Genomic DNA, 13,387 nt, shown 5'->3' with positions numbered 1-13,387 from the left:
GTTAACTAGAAAAAAACTGTTTTCATATCCACTGGAGATTCATACCTGAAGAAATAATATGATTATATAATGATGGTCTTTCTAACCCCAGTCATTCTTTAGTAGCTGGCATCATCATTTAGTAATTGGCATTCCACTATAAAGAACTTCCCCTTCTTCCCTACTTGTTTTCTATCAGTAAAGATTCTTAATTTATTCAGTGGGTTGTAATCCATAGTCATTATTTATGCTGATGCTCAAATTGTTTCATATATGGGCAGTGGGAATAGAATTCCTTCAAGCTGGCTCCTTTGTCCTTTTTTATTTTTAATTGTGCTAAAACATACCTAACATCAAAAATTTACCATCTTAATCGTTTTTAAATGTACAGTTCAGTGATGTAAAGTATATCCACATTGCTGTGCAACAAATCTCCAGAACTTTTCTGCCTTGCACAACTGAAACTGTGTGCCCATTAAACAACAACTTCCCATTTCCCCTTTCCCCCCAGCTCTGACAATCACCATTCTACTTTCTGTTTCTATGAATTTGACTACTTGAGTAGAATCATACAGTATTTGTTTTCTTTGTGACTGGCTTATTTCACTTAGCATAATGTCTTCAAGGTTTATTCATGTTGCAGCATGTGTCAGAATTTCCTTCCTTAAAGCGTGAATAATATTCAGTTGTATGTACATACCACATTTTGTTTATCCATTCATCTGTCGATGGGCATTTGAGTTGCTCCCACCCTTTGGCTATTGTGAATAATGCTGAAATAAACACAGGTGTACAAACATCTCTTTGAAACCCTGATTTCAATTCTTTTGGGTATGCACCCAGAACTGGAATTCCTGGATCATACGGTAATTCTATTTTCAATTTTTTGAGGAACTGCCATACTATTTTCCACAGCAGCTGCACCATTTTACATTCCCACCAACAGTGTGCACGAGTTCCAATTTCTCCATAATCCTCATTTCTCTACATCCTTACCAACAGTTGTTATTTTCTGGTTTGTTTTTTAAATATATATATATATATATTTATTTATTTATTTATGGCTGCTTTGGGTCTTCGTTGCTGCGTGTGGGCTTTCTCTAGTTGCGGTGAGTAGGGGCTGCTCTTTGCTGTGGTGCGCGGGCTGCTCATTGCAGTGGCTTCTCTTGTTGCAGAGCAAGGAATCTAGGCTTGCAGGCTTCAGCAGTTGTGGCTTGCGGGCTCTAGAGCGCAGGTTCAGTAGTTGTGGCGCACGGGCTTAGCTGCTCCGCAGCATGTGGGATCTTCCCAGACCAGGGCTCGAACCCTAGTCCCCTGCATTGCCAGGTGGATTCTTAACTACTGCATCACCACAGAAGTCGTTTCTGGGGTTTTTTGATAGTAGCTATCCTGAGTGTGACGCGATATCTCATTGTGTTTTTGATTTGCATTTCTCTGATGATTAGTGATGCTAAGCATCTTTTCAACTGTTTGTTGGTCATTTGTGTATCTTCTTTGGAGAAACGTCTATTCAAATCCTTTGCCTCCTTTTTCATTGGGTTATTTGTTATTTGTTCGTTTTAAAGAACTGTAGGGGTTCTTTACAGATTCTGGACTGGGGAAAGGGAGCAAGAGTGAGGCGTTACACAGGGGCATGAAGAAACTTTTGGGAGAGATGAATATGTTCATTGATCTGATTGTGGTGATGGTATCTCCTATATATCAAAACTGATCAAATCATAACTTAAATATGTGCAGTTTATTGTAGGTCAATAAAGCTGCTTCAGAAAAAGTAAACTCAAAGAGCATCTAGAAGACTGAAAAGTGTTTTGGAAATTTTACTTCCTTTCAGCCCCTTGACAACAACTAGAGATAGATGACTAAATCAGTGACTATAATATGAAGTATCTAATTAAAAAAAAAAGAATTTCAAAGTTTTCCTTCCTTCATCTGAAACAATTTATTAGCATTGTGATTATCTAGACTCTTGAAGTTTGGTAGAATTTCCCTATGAAACCATTTGGACCTAGTGTTTTTTTGTTTTCATTGGGATGGTTCTTTCAAAACTTTGTTTATTCTATGGAAATTGAGGTATTTAACTTGTAATCTTTACGGGGATCCATTTTGTTAAATTGTATTTCCCTAAATAATTATCCATTTCATATAAATATTCAAATATGTTTAGAGGTATGCAAATTAATCTCATATTTTAAAAAATTTCTTCTATATTAGTGGGTTTTACCCCACTTGTCATTTGTTATTTTGCATTTGCGATTTCCTTCTATTTTCTTAAGTTAGCTATTAGTTTGCTGGCTTGTTAAATTTTTCAAGATACAAGATTTTGATTAATCACATGTTCTTCCGTCCTCTATCTCATTAATTTCTGTTTCTATCTTTATTATTTTTTAGCCTCTTGTGCTTTCGTTTGGTTTACTTTTTGCTCTTTTTCTAACTTTCCAAGTTTCGAATTTAGTTCATTTATTTTCCATCCTTCATTTATAATGCCTTTAAAGCTATAAATTTCCCCCCTTCACCACTGCTTTATATGTCTTACAAAATCTGATTTGTTGTGTTTTCATTTCGTTAATTTTCAGGAATCCTTTATTTCAGTTTGTATTTCCCTTGTATCCAATAGTTCTTTAATAGAAGATTTTTAATCTTCCAGATGGAAGGGGCTTTTCCTTTTTTTTTAATTTCATTTTAAATTTCTAGTTTTGTTGTACAATGATAAGGACTGTTCATAATCTTTCTACTTTTGGAAAATACTAATGTTTTCTTTCTGACCTAACGTATTGTAAAAATTAATAAAGGGAAACCTCATTTAAAATGGAGTTGTGAAGTCTTAAAGGGGGAGCTCTCCACACATGTACCTTCCTTCACAGCTTACTTCACGTTCTTGGGAGGGAAGCTTACTTTATTACCCAATTCTCTCCTTGTTGAGCAACAGTCCAGTCAATGAGAACTCCAACAACTCAGCCACTCTGAACATTCACATTCCTCCAACGGACTGTGGTTTGGAGCAGCCCTTCACAACTTCTCCTTTTTCTATATAAAGTAAGGTTGCTCTCCTTTGTTCTCCAGACCTACCCGTGGTTTGCTATAGTTTTCTTGTCCTAAATGGCAATTCCTCTGCCATTACTGAATAAGCTCATTTTGCTAGTAAAATAACTGGCTATTTTATTTTTAAGGTTGATAATGTGAACTCTTTTTAGAATGCAAAATGCACACTTGAGAAGACATATTATTACTGGACTAACCCTGCTACTTTTCCACCGGGTTTTAATTTTTCAAAGAAAAAAAAAAAAGAGAGAGAGAAAGAAGGAGAGAGATGGATCCAGAAAATCCTCATGTTTGGAAATAAAGAAATATACTTACTAAAAAAAAACCATGGATCAAATAAGATAACAGAGTGGGCATTAGAATATATTTTTGAACTGGATAATAATGAAAGTGTACATATAAAAAAACTTGTGATACGCAACTAAAGAAGTAATTACAGGGAAACATACAGCCTTAATTGTTAGAAAGGACAAATGAAAATTAATGCGTAGAAGGCATCTATCTCATATCTCTTTCATTTGTGAAAATGAGAAAACAAAATAAGCCCAATGAGAATACAAAGAAGAAAATTATAAAGATAAGAGCTAAAATAATAAACATAAAATAGAGGGAACCAATAAACCAAGTTTGTTCTATGAAAAGACTTATCAAAGGGGCTTCCCTGGTGGCGCAGTGGTTAAGAATCTGCCCACCAATGCAGGGGACATAGGTTCGATCCCTGGTCCGGGTAGATCCCACATGCCGCGGAGCAACTAAGCTCATGTGCCACAACTACTGAACCTGTGCTCTAGAGCCTGGCGAGCCACAACTACTGAGCCCATATGCCACAACTACTGACGCCCGCATGCCTAGAGCCCGTGCTCCGCAACAAGAGAAGCCACCACAATGAGAAGCCCACACACTGCAAAGAAGAGTAGGCCCCACTTGCCACAACTAGAGAAAGCCCACACGCAGCAATGAAGACCCAACGCAGCCAAAAATTAATTAATTCATTAATTTAAAAGACATCAAAAAGAGAAAAGGCAAAAATAAACCAATATCGGGACTAAAAGAAGAAACTCAACCACATATAATATAGATATTAAAATATAGTAATAGGTTGTTATGAACAACTTTGGGCCAATAAAATTTAAAATTTAGATGAAAGGGACAAATTTCTTCACAAACTTATCAAAACTCACTCAAAAAGAAACAGAAAGCCTAATAGCCTATAGCCATTTTAAAGAAATATCTGTGGCTAAAAATCTACCCATAAAGACAGCATCAACACCTGAGAGCTGGTGAATTCTTCTGAGCATTTATGACAATATTCCAATTTTTAAATGAAAAATTTATTTAAAATTCCAGTTTTATGAACGATTCCAAAGTACAGAAAGACTGAACCTCGCAACTCACTCTATGAAGCTATCATAATTTTGGTACAGAATTCTGCAAGGGCAGTTCAACGTGAAAAATTACGGGCTAATTCTTATGCATAAATGTAGCTGCAAAAAATCCCAAACAATATGTTAGCAAACCAAATCTAGTCATGTATAAAATATACTATGACCAAGTTGTATTGTCTCAGGAATGTATGATTGACAACATTAAAAAAATCAATTAATATAGTTTACCAAATTATTAAAGAAGAAAAATCATATGACTTTTCCCAAGAGCTGCAGAATAAGCATACAATAAAATCAAATATCCATTCACAATGAAATCCATTCATTATGAAAACTCTTATCAAGCAAGGAGTAAAAGGGAACTTCCTTAACCCTACAGAGGGGATATATAATTTAAAAATAAACAAACCTCCAATAAGGTGATATTTAGAAAGCTTTTCCTTTTAGATCAGGAACAGTACAAGGATGCCCACTCTCACCACTTCCATATGATGTGCACTGGAAATTTAAGCCAGAGCAATAAAGCAAGAACAGTAAATAAACTGGAAAGAAGCAAGAACCTTAACGTTCACAAATGATACAACCGTGTATATAGAACAACTAAAAGAATCTTCAGATTAATGGAGGAGGAAAGCCTCAAGAAGCTGTAAAGGGCAAGGAAGCAGATTCTTCCCTAGAGCTTCCAGAAAGGAACACAGCCTTGCCAACACCTTGATTTTTAGCCCAACGAGACTCATTCAACTTCAGAACTAAAGAACCGTAAGATAATAAATCTGTGTTGATTTAAGCCACTGAATTTGTAGTAATCTGTTACAGCAGAAAACTAATGCAGTGAGTTTAAGTAGACTGCTGATATGAGGTCAATATACAAAAGTTAATTCTATTTTTATGTACCACCAATAAACCATTAGACAATGAAATTTCAGAAAACTTACCATTCACAATGGCATAAAAATTTAAATATCAAAAAAATAAATCTACCAAACTATGTCTATGATTCCATTCAGAAAATTATAAATAATTATTAAGAGAAATTAAGGAGTAATCAAACAAATATTTGTACCATAATCATGACTGGAAGACAACAATACTGTCAAGATGCCAATTCTCTCCAAATTGATCTATAACTTCATGCAATTCTAATCAAAATTCTATTTTTTCCCCCTGGAGGAACTTAATAGCTGAGTGTAAAATTTATATGGAGATGCAAAATTCCAAAAATAGCCAAGATACTGTTGAATACCTATAGGATGAGAAGACTTGCTCTGGCAGACATATAAAGACTTATTAAAAAACTTCTTTAAAAACAGTGAGATATTGATGCTAGGATAGGCAAACACCAGTGGAAGAGAATAAAGAACCCACAAGCAAGCCAATATAAAGACACTTAATTTATGACAAAAGTAGCATTGCAGAACACTATGGAAGGAGTCTTTTCAGTAAATCGTGCTAGAACATCGGATATCTACGTGGGAAGAAATGAAATTTAAATCCTACTTCACTCCATACACATCAATCATTTTCAAGTGAACTGCAGATCTAAATGTAAAGGGCAAAACAGTAAAGTTTCTGGAAAATAATACAGAAGAATAATTTTATAACCTCCAAGAGATTTCTTAAACAAGATACAAACAGCACTAACAAAAAAGAAAAAGATTAGAAAAACTGAATTGCATTTTAATTGAGAATCTTACGTGTGCCAACTAGCTAAAACAGCACCAAGACTTGAGACACCTGAATATAAAGAAAAGCAATGTATTGATTAGCACAAAAGTCAGGATAATAGTTATCTTTGGGGTAGAGGATAAGACAGGGGCAGACAGGAGGCTTCCTGTTTTTTTTTTTTTAGTTTTATTGAAGTATAGTTGCTTTACAATGTTGTATTAGTTTCTACTGTACAGCAAAGTGAATCAGCTATACATATACATTTATCCCCTCTTTTTTGGATTTCCTTCCCATTTAGGTCACCACAGAGCACTGAGTAGAGTTCCCTGTGCTATACAGTAGGTTCTCATTAGTTATCTATTTTATACATAGTATCAATAGTGTATATATGTCAATCCCAATCTCCCAATTCATTCCACCCCCCCTTTCCCCTTGGTATCCATACGTTTGTTTACATCTGTGTCTCTATTTCTACTTTGTAAATAAGATCGTCTATACCAATTTCTTCAGATTCCACATATATGTGTTAACAGGAGGCTTCTGAGGGTGTTAGCAATGTTCTATTTCTTACCTGGGACATAGGTACAGAGGTGTTTGCTTTGATACATGTCATTAAACTGCTGTTTCCAGGGTCCCCAAAGACCACTCCCTCATGTTCAGTGATGAACGACCGCAGGCATACCGTCCTAACTCACAGCTAAGTTTTATGACAGCAACAGTAAGGACACACCAAGAGAGCAACAAGAGGAAAAGACACATCAGTCTGCAGGAATCCATGTGCTGGCTTCTACATGCTCTCCACCTCCCAGAGAGCACATTCTCTCTCAAGAAAACTGCAGCTACACGTACACAATGTTTTTGCCCTAGGAAACACACCAGAGATGCATTGTCTAGGGTTTTTATCCAGGGCTGGTCACAGAGGAACGCTTTAACACCAAAATTTCAGATTCTCAGAATGAAAGCAAGTGTTAGTGCCACAGGTGGGCAAAAGAACCTTATCAGCTTAGGAAAGGTTTCAAAACCCAAGTTCCCAGGCCTACTATGTTAACCCATTCCTGCACAGCTTATATAGATGTTTTCTGCACTTTTCTCTATGAAATATATAATATTTCACAACAGGGTGGGGGGAAGGGATAGTTAGAGAGTTTGGGATTGACATGTACACACTGCTATATTTAAAATGGATAACCAACAAGGACCTAGTGTATAACACAGGTAACTCTGCTCAGTATTATGTAACAACCTAAATGGGAAAAGAATTTGAAAAAGAACAGATACACGTATATGTATAACTGAATCACTTTGGCATACACCTGAAACCATCACGACATTGTTAATCAACTATATTCCAATATAAAATAAAAAGTTAAAAAATATTTCACAATAAAAGTGTTTAAAAATAGTTGACTAAAATTATATTAAATCCACTTTTAAAAGCCACAGAGTAGAAGATATTTGCAATATATATAACTAACAAATAAATAACCACTATGTGGAATGAAAAAATAACTCCTACAAAATAAAAAGATAGACAACTCCATGGAAAAGACAGAAAACTTGAAGAGACACTTTTAAAAAGAGGAAACAGTCCATAAATACAAGGTGCTCAACTTCATTAATAATCCAGGGAACTAAAACCATAAGAAAATACATACACCTACCTGATAGACAAAAATTAAATACGCAATATCAAATATTAGAAAGGATGTGGAGCAACAGAAAGTCTAATAACACTGGTAAGGGACTTCCCTGGTGGCGCAGTGGTTAAGAATCCACCTGCCAATGCAGGGGACACGGGTTCGATCCCTGATCTGGAAAGATCCCACATGTCGCAGAGCAACTAAGCCCGTGTGCCACAACTACTGAGCTTGCACTCTAGAGCCCACGAGCCACAATTACTGAGCCCACGTGCCACAACTATTGAAGCCTGTGCACCCTAGAGCCCATGTGCCACAATTACTGAGCCCACGCGCTGCAACTACTGAAGGCTGCGTGTTCTAGGTCCCGGATGCCGCAAATACTGAGCCCGTGGGCCTAGAGCCCGTGCTCCGCAACAAGAGAAGCCACCGCAATGAGAAGCCCGTGCACCTCAATGAAGAGGAGCCCCTGCTCACTTCAACTAGAAAGCCCATGCAGCAATGAAGACCCAACGCAGCCAAAAAATAAAAATAAAATAAAATAAATAAATAAACAAACACTGGTAGGAGTGCAACCACTTTTGAAGACAATTTGGCATTAGATCGAAAAGTAAAACCTATACATATCCTTAGACCCAATAGTTCTACTCTTAGTTATATACAAACTTATGAACATGTGCAGCAGGGAATATGAACAAGAACGTTCACAGCAACATTAATAGCTCAAAACTGAAACCAAACTAAATGTCATCAAAAGCAGGATGGATAAACTGTGGCACAATCATACAATGGAATATTCTATGGCAACAAAATAAATTTTTATTAACAATTATAAAATTATTTAAAAATTTTAAAAACCTGTATCTACAATATGGAAGAATCTCACAAACGTAATGTTGAACTAAATGAGAAAGACAAAGTAGAATACACAAACTACCATCCCGTTTATAGAGTTCAAAACCAAGCAAAACTGCACTACATTACTTACAGGTTGCATATACGGGTAAATTAGGAAGACAAGAGAATTATTATTACATAAAACAGGAAAACAGTTACCTCTAGTGTAGGGAGGAGGTTATGATGAGGGAAGCATACTTCTGGGGTACTAGTAAGTACCCCAGATTTCTTGATTTGGATGACAGTTACATGTAATTATAATTTTATAATTATTCTTTACATTTATATAATTTTAGTGTAAAATTAAACTTTATAATTTTTCTTTATATTTATATATATATACACACACACTACATAGTTTGAAAAATGTATCTACTTTCACATATGAAATTTTTTTAAAAGAAAATTAGCAACAAATAACAAAGGATTAATATTAAAAACACATAAAGTTCCTGTGAACAAATGATCAGGGAGTATAAACACATAGTTCACCAGAATATACACAGACAAAATAATCTCATGGAAAAACGTTCAATTCTTCTAATAATTAATAGCATGAAGCAACATTTCACACCTATTAAACCACAAAGGAGAGTGGGATAATGTGATAATTTACAAAATAAATGACTACCATGGAGACTGAGAAGCTACATGGAATAATTTAAAACTGAAAAAAACTCAGTAAATTATGAGTATATTAGGCTTACAGTAATAAATTTGCATAGTTAAAATTTAGAAAATTAAAAATTTAAATTTTATTTAAAAATAAAAATAGCTGAAGTGTTTGGAAGACAGGATTATGACTGCAATATTTTTCTTGACATTGAGAATATGGTTCATTAAGATATAGGACTTGGGCTTCCCTGGTGGCGCAGTGGTTGAGAGTCCGCCTGCTGATGCAGGGGACACGGGTTCGTGCCCCGGTCCGGGAAGATCCCACATGCTGCGGAGCGGCTGGGCCCCTGAGCCATGGCCGCTGGGCCTGTGCGTCCGGAGCCTGTGCTCCGCAACGGGAGAGGCCACAACGGTGAGAGGCCCGCATACCGCAAAAAAAAAAAAAAAAAAAAAAAGATATAGTACTTTTTAGACAAAGTAAACTCAGTAGTTCCCTGCCATTCTAGAGAACAAAGTCTATATGTCATAACACCAAGAACTTCCATTAGTTGATTTTGACTTGTATTTTCACTCTGTGCCAGGGATTGTAGGAGGCACTAGAGGACAGAGAAAAGAAACAATTACTTCCTTCAATGAGCTTCTAGACTAGCAGGAAACAGACATGTCAATAAAAAAATTACAATGAAATGGGTAAGTCCTATAATAAAGTCTTTTCTTAAAAGTCTTATGGCTTCCCAGATGAAGGTAAAACTCAGGAAAATCATAGAGCAGTTTTCCAAAGGACACTGAATTGGATCTTGAAGGACAACTGGAACCTTCCAAACAGGGTGGTGGTTGTGAAGGGTAGTCTATACACTATTCATGTAAAGACTGAGGTAGACTAGCAGGTGGTTAGAGGAGACTGCTCAAAGGCCTCATGTATCATGCTACAGGCAATGGAGACCCACAGGGGCTTGTGGCATTTAGCTCCCCCAAATATTCTACAATTACACTGGACCTCTTTTTCTACCCTTCCTTCCCTTAAAAGAAATATATACAGAATATAACCCAAAGCAATATACAGATGTAATGCAATCCCACAACATTTTTCACAGAATTGAAACAAATACTCCTGAAATTCACATGGAATCATGAAAGACCCCGAAGTGCCAAAGCAATCTCGAGAAAAAAGAACAAAACCGGAGGTACTGCCCTCCCAGACGTCAGACTATACTACAAAGCTACAGTAATCAAAACAGCATGGTACTGGCACAAGAACAGACACATAGATCAATGCAACAGAACAGTGAGCCCAGAAATAAAACCCACACACGTATGGTCAATTAATCTACAATAAAGAAGACAAGAATATACAATGGAGAAAGGACAGTCTCTTCGACAAGTGGTGCTGGTAAACAAAAAACCCAATCAAAAAATGCGCAGAAGATCTAACTAGACATTTTTCCAAAGAAGACATACAGATGGCTAACAGGTGCATGAGAAGATGCTTAACACTGCTAATTATTAGAGAAATGCAAATCAAAACAAGAATGAGATATCACCTCACATCTGTCAGAATGGCTGTCATCAAAAAGCCTACAAATAACAAATGCTGGGGAATTCCCTGGGGGGGCGGGGTCCAGTGGTTAGGACTCCACGCTTCCATATCAGGGGGCACAGGTTTGATCCCTGGTCGGGGAACTAAGATCCCACAAGCTGTGGGGTGCAGCCAAAAAAAAAAAAAAAAAACCCAAAAAACAAATAACAAATGTTGGAGAGGAAGTGGAAAAAAGGGAACCCTTGTACACTCTTAATGGGAATGGTGCAGCCACTATGGAAAACAATATGGAAGTTCCTCAAAAACTGACAATTGAATTACCATTTGATCCAGAAATTGCACTTCTGGGTATATAACCAGAAAAAATGAAAACACGAATTCAAAAAGATACATGCACCATATTTCTCCTACTAGACTACAAGCTACTTTCTGACAGCAGCCTGGCTAACTAAACGTTGGCTCAATTTAATACTATTTACTATTCCTCACACAGAATACTCTATCTCCCGCCTTCTCCAATTTCTGGTCGCTCACCCAGTCTCTCTCATTACTGCCCGTTCATCTTGACAGGGGCACAGGAGTGCTATTTATCCACGCTGGTGGCACCAGGAGCTGTCAGGTACCTGCTCCATCTCAGGCCACTAGGTGTCCAAAGTGCCAAGTAACCTAAGGGCAGGTGAGGGGTAAGGGTGAAATCCCCATGTTGTGCAAGATGTTTTGGAGTCAGGCAGTTCTTAGTTCAAATCCTATTTCTAGCATTTAATCACCAAATGCCCTTTCATCACAGAGACAATTGTTTGTGCTTCAGAGTCTCCATGTATAAAATGAGGACAATCTTATCCAGTTCTCTGGGTGGTTATAATAGAGCCCTTACTATGTTGTCAAGTACTCTTTGAAGCACTTATTGCATATATTAAGTCGTTCAATAATAACAAAATCTCCAGGAGGTTGAGTAGGTCATTTCCCTCATATGACAAAAGGAAACTGAGGCACTTTACGTAACAGTTCGATAGTCACATAGCTAGTACATGCAGGAGCCGGCTTCCGAACTCAGGCAATCTGATAGTCTGTGTCCTTAACCATTTCCCTTTGCTGGGGTATTGCGAAGCTACAACTATAAGGTAAAGGGGTGCCGGGCACGTGGCACACAGTAGATACTAAGAATACACACAGCCTGGCTCATGATTGTAGAAAGCCATAGACAAAGTACAGAGTTTTGGTTATCCCTCAGGAGGGAAATGGGGGTAGTGCCAGAAATCTGGGAAGTGACTGTTCCGTGCCAGGCATCTTGGTAGGCACTGGAGGACACGAACAAGAACATACTGGGTGCTAGGCCGGTTCTGCCACCAAGGTCCTGGGACAGCCTGGCAAAACTCGCCCCCGCCCCCAGGCCTCTGTTTCCCCATCTGAGGATCTATGTGCGTCTGCGCTCTCCTTCCATGCTGTTCGCCAGACGAGAGGACTCAGCGGGCCTAGCCGAACCGGGGAGGGAAACGGGAGGAACCGGAGAGGCCTTCCTCTCCGGCCCCGGGCCGCGTGGCCAGTAGCGGGGCTGGGACAGGCGGACGGGCCCATAAGTCAGCGTGCGCTGGTACTCACCTCTCCCACAGTCTCGAAGCGGGCGGAACCACGATACAAACTGCCCGCGCCGCAGCCGCGCCCTGACGCCGCGCGCCAGCTCACTTCACGCCGGAAGTCGGCAGATTCCGATTGGCTGCGTCCTGAAGAAGCCGACCAATACCGTCGCCCCGTGGCACCTTTCCCCGCCCCCGTGGGCTGCTGGGACGGGGTCCCCGGAAGGGTCTGAGAAGGAAGGGCACGTATTCCCAAAGCCCAATCAGAGCCTGGAATGCAAGGTCAGATGACTACGGTTGAACCCAGGGCTTCCGGGGCTGGTGGGGTTCTTTGTTTTCAGTATGTTACGTGGCGTCGATAAAGACTTAAGTAAAGCACGCACCTGGAATTGGACCGTGGCCGTATTGAAAACCCCGGAGTTTAAGCGAGCCTGAGATTTACTAGTTCCCACAGACCAGGCCAAGGCTCTACACCCTGATCTCTTTGGTTCTGACCGTCTGTCTCTGAGGCTTTGGCTGTCCTCTCCACCCTCCTGGTAACGCTGGCCTCTGCCCCACCCATTCTCTTCTAAATGAGCAACTGGAAATTGTCATTGACGGAGAAAGGGGTATCAAACTCAGATGCCTCTAGGGACGTTTGCAGTACCTGAGGTTCCAGCTGATTGTTTCCACGAGGGACTGTGGGCCCTGTGATGCCAGATCTTTCTTTTCTTCCTTCATTTATTTCTCTTTTAAGAAAAACTTAAAATCTGCTTCTGCCCTATTTTGTGATATCTGCCTTTTTTTTTTAATGTTACAAAAACAAAACCGAACGGTTCAGCCAATCAAAACGCATCGCTGTTAAATTACTCTGTAGGAAAAAGCAAAAGCAGAGTAAGTTAAGCAGACTTTTAATAGCAAAAAAGGCCACATAGGAAGCAGGATAGGGACAAAGCCCAGTGTGAATAATTTACCAAAAGAATAAAGCCTCTAACATTTAGACTCAAAGGGTACACAAGCTATAAGAATGCTGACCCATGTTATGGAGGCACCTAGGATGGCAGATTTGCACACACACAA

At 38.7% G+C, this 13,387-nt stretch overlaps 1 protein-coding gene across 11 annotated transcripts in view; it reads right to left on the bottom strand.

The window, feature by feature from the left end:
- BLM (BLM RecQ like helicase) overlaps positions 1–12,821 on the bottom strand; it is a 112,352-nt gene extending 99,531 nt beyond the window's left edge. For 7 of the 11 annotated variants that reach the window (XM_089906762.1, XM_022564002.3, XM_089906761.1 and 4 more), the window contains exon 1: positions 12,354–12,530. The gene's annotated coding sequence lies outside the window, so the exon portion shown is untranslated. Of the gene's footprint in view, positions 1–12,353 lie in introns of all 11 variants that reach the window. The other 4 variants (XM_089906768.1, XM_089906770.1, XM_022564004.3 and 1 more) reach the window with 3 other exon arrangements.
- Positions 12,822–13,387: the final 566 nt, after the last annotated feature.

This window comes from Delphinapterus leucas, chromosome 2, assembly GCF_059928025.1.
Source record: "Delphinapterus leucas isolate spDelLeu-1000000601 "Yukka" chromosome 2, BTC_Dleu_Yukka2, whole genome shotgun sequence".
In the NCBI taxonomy this organism is placed as follows: Eukaryota; Metazoa; Chordata; class Mammalia; order Artiodactyla; family Monodontidae; genus Delphinapterus; species Delphinapterus leucas.
Note: the sequence above shows the minus strand (reverse complement) of the source record. Positions and strands in the feature narration are given on the sequence as shown.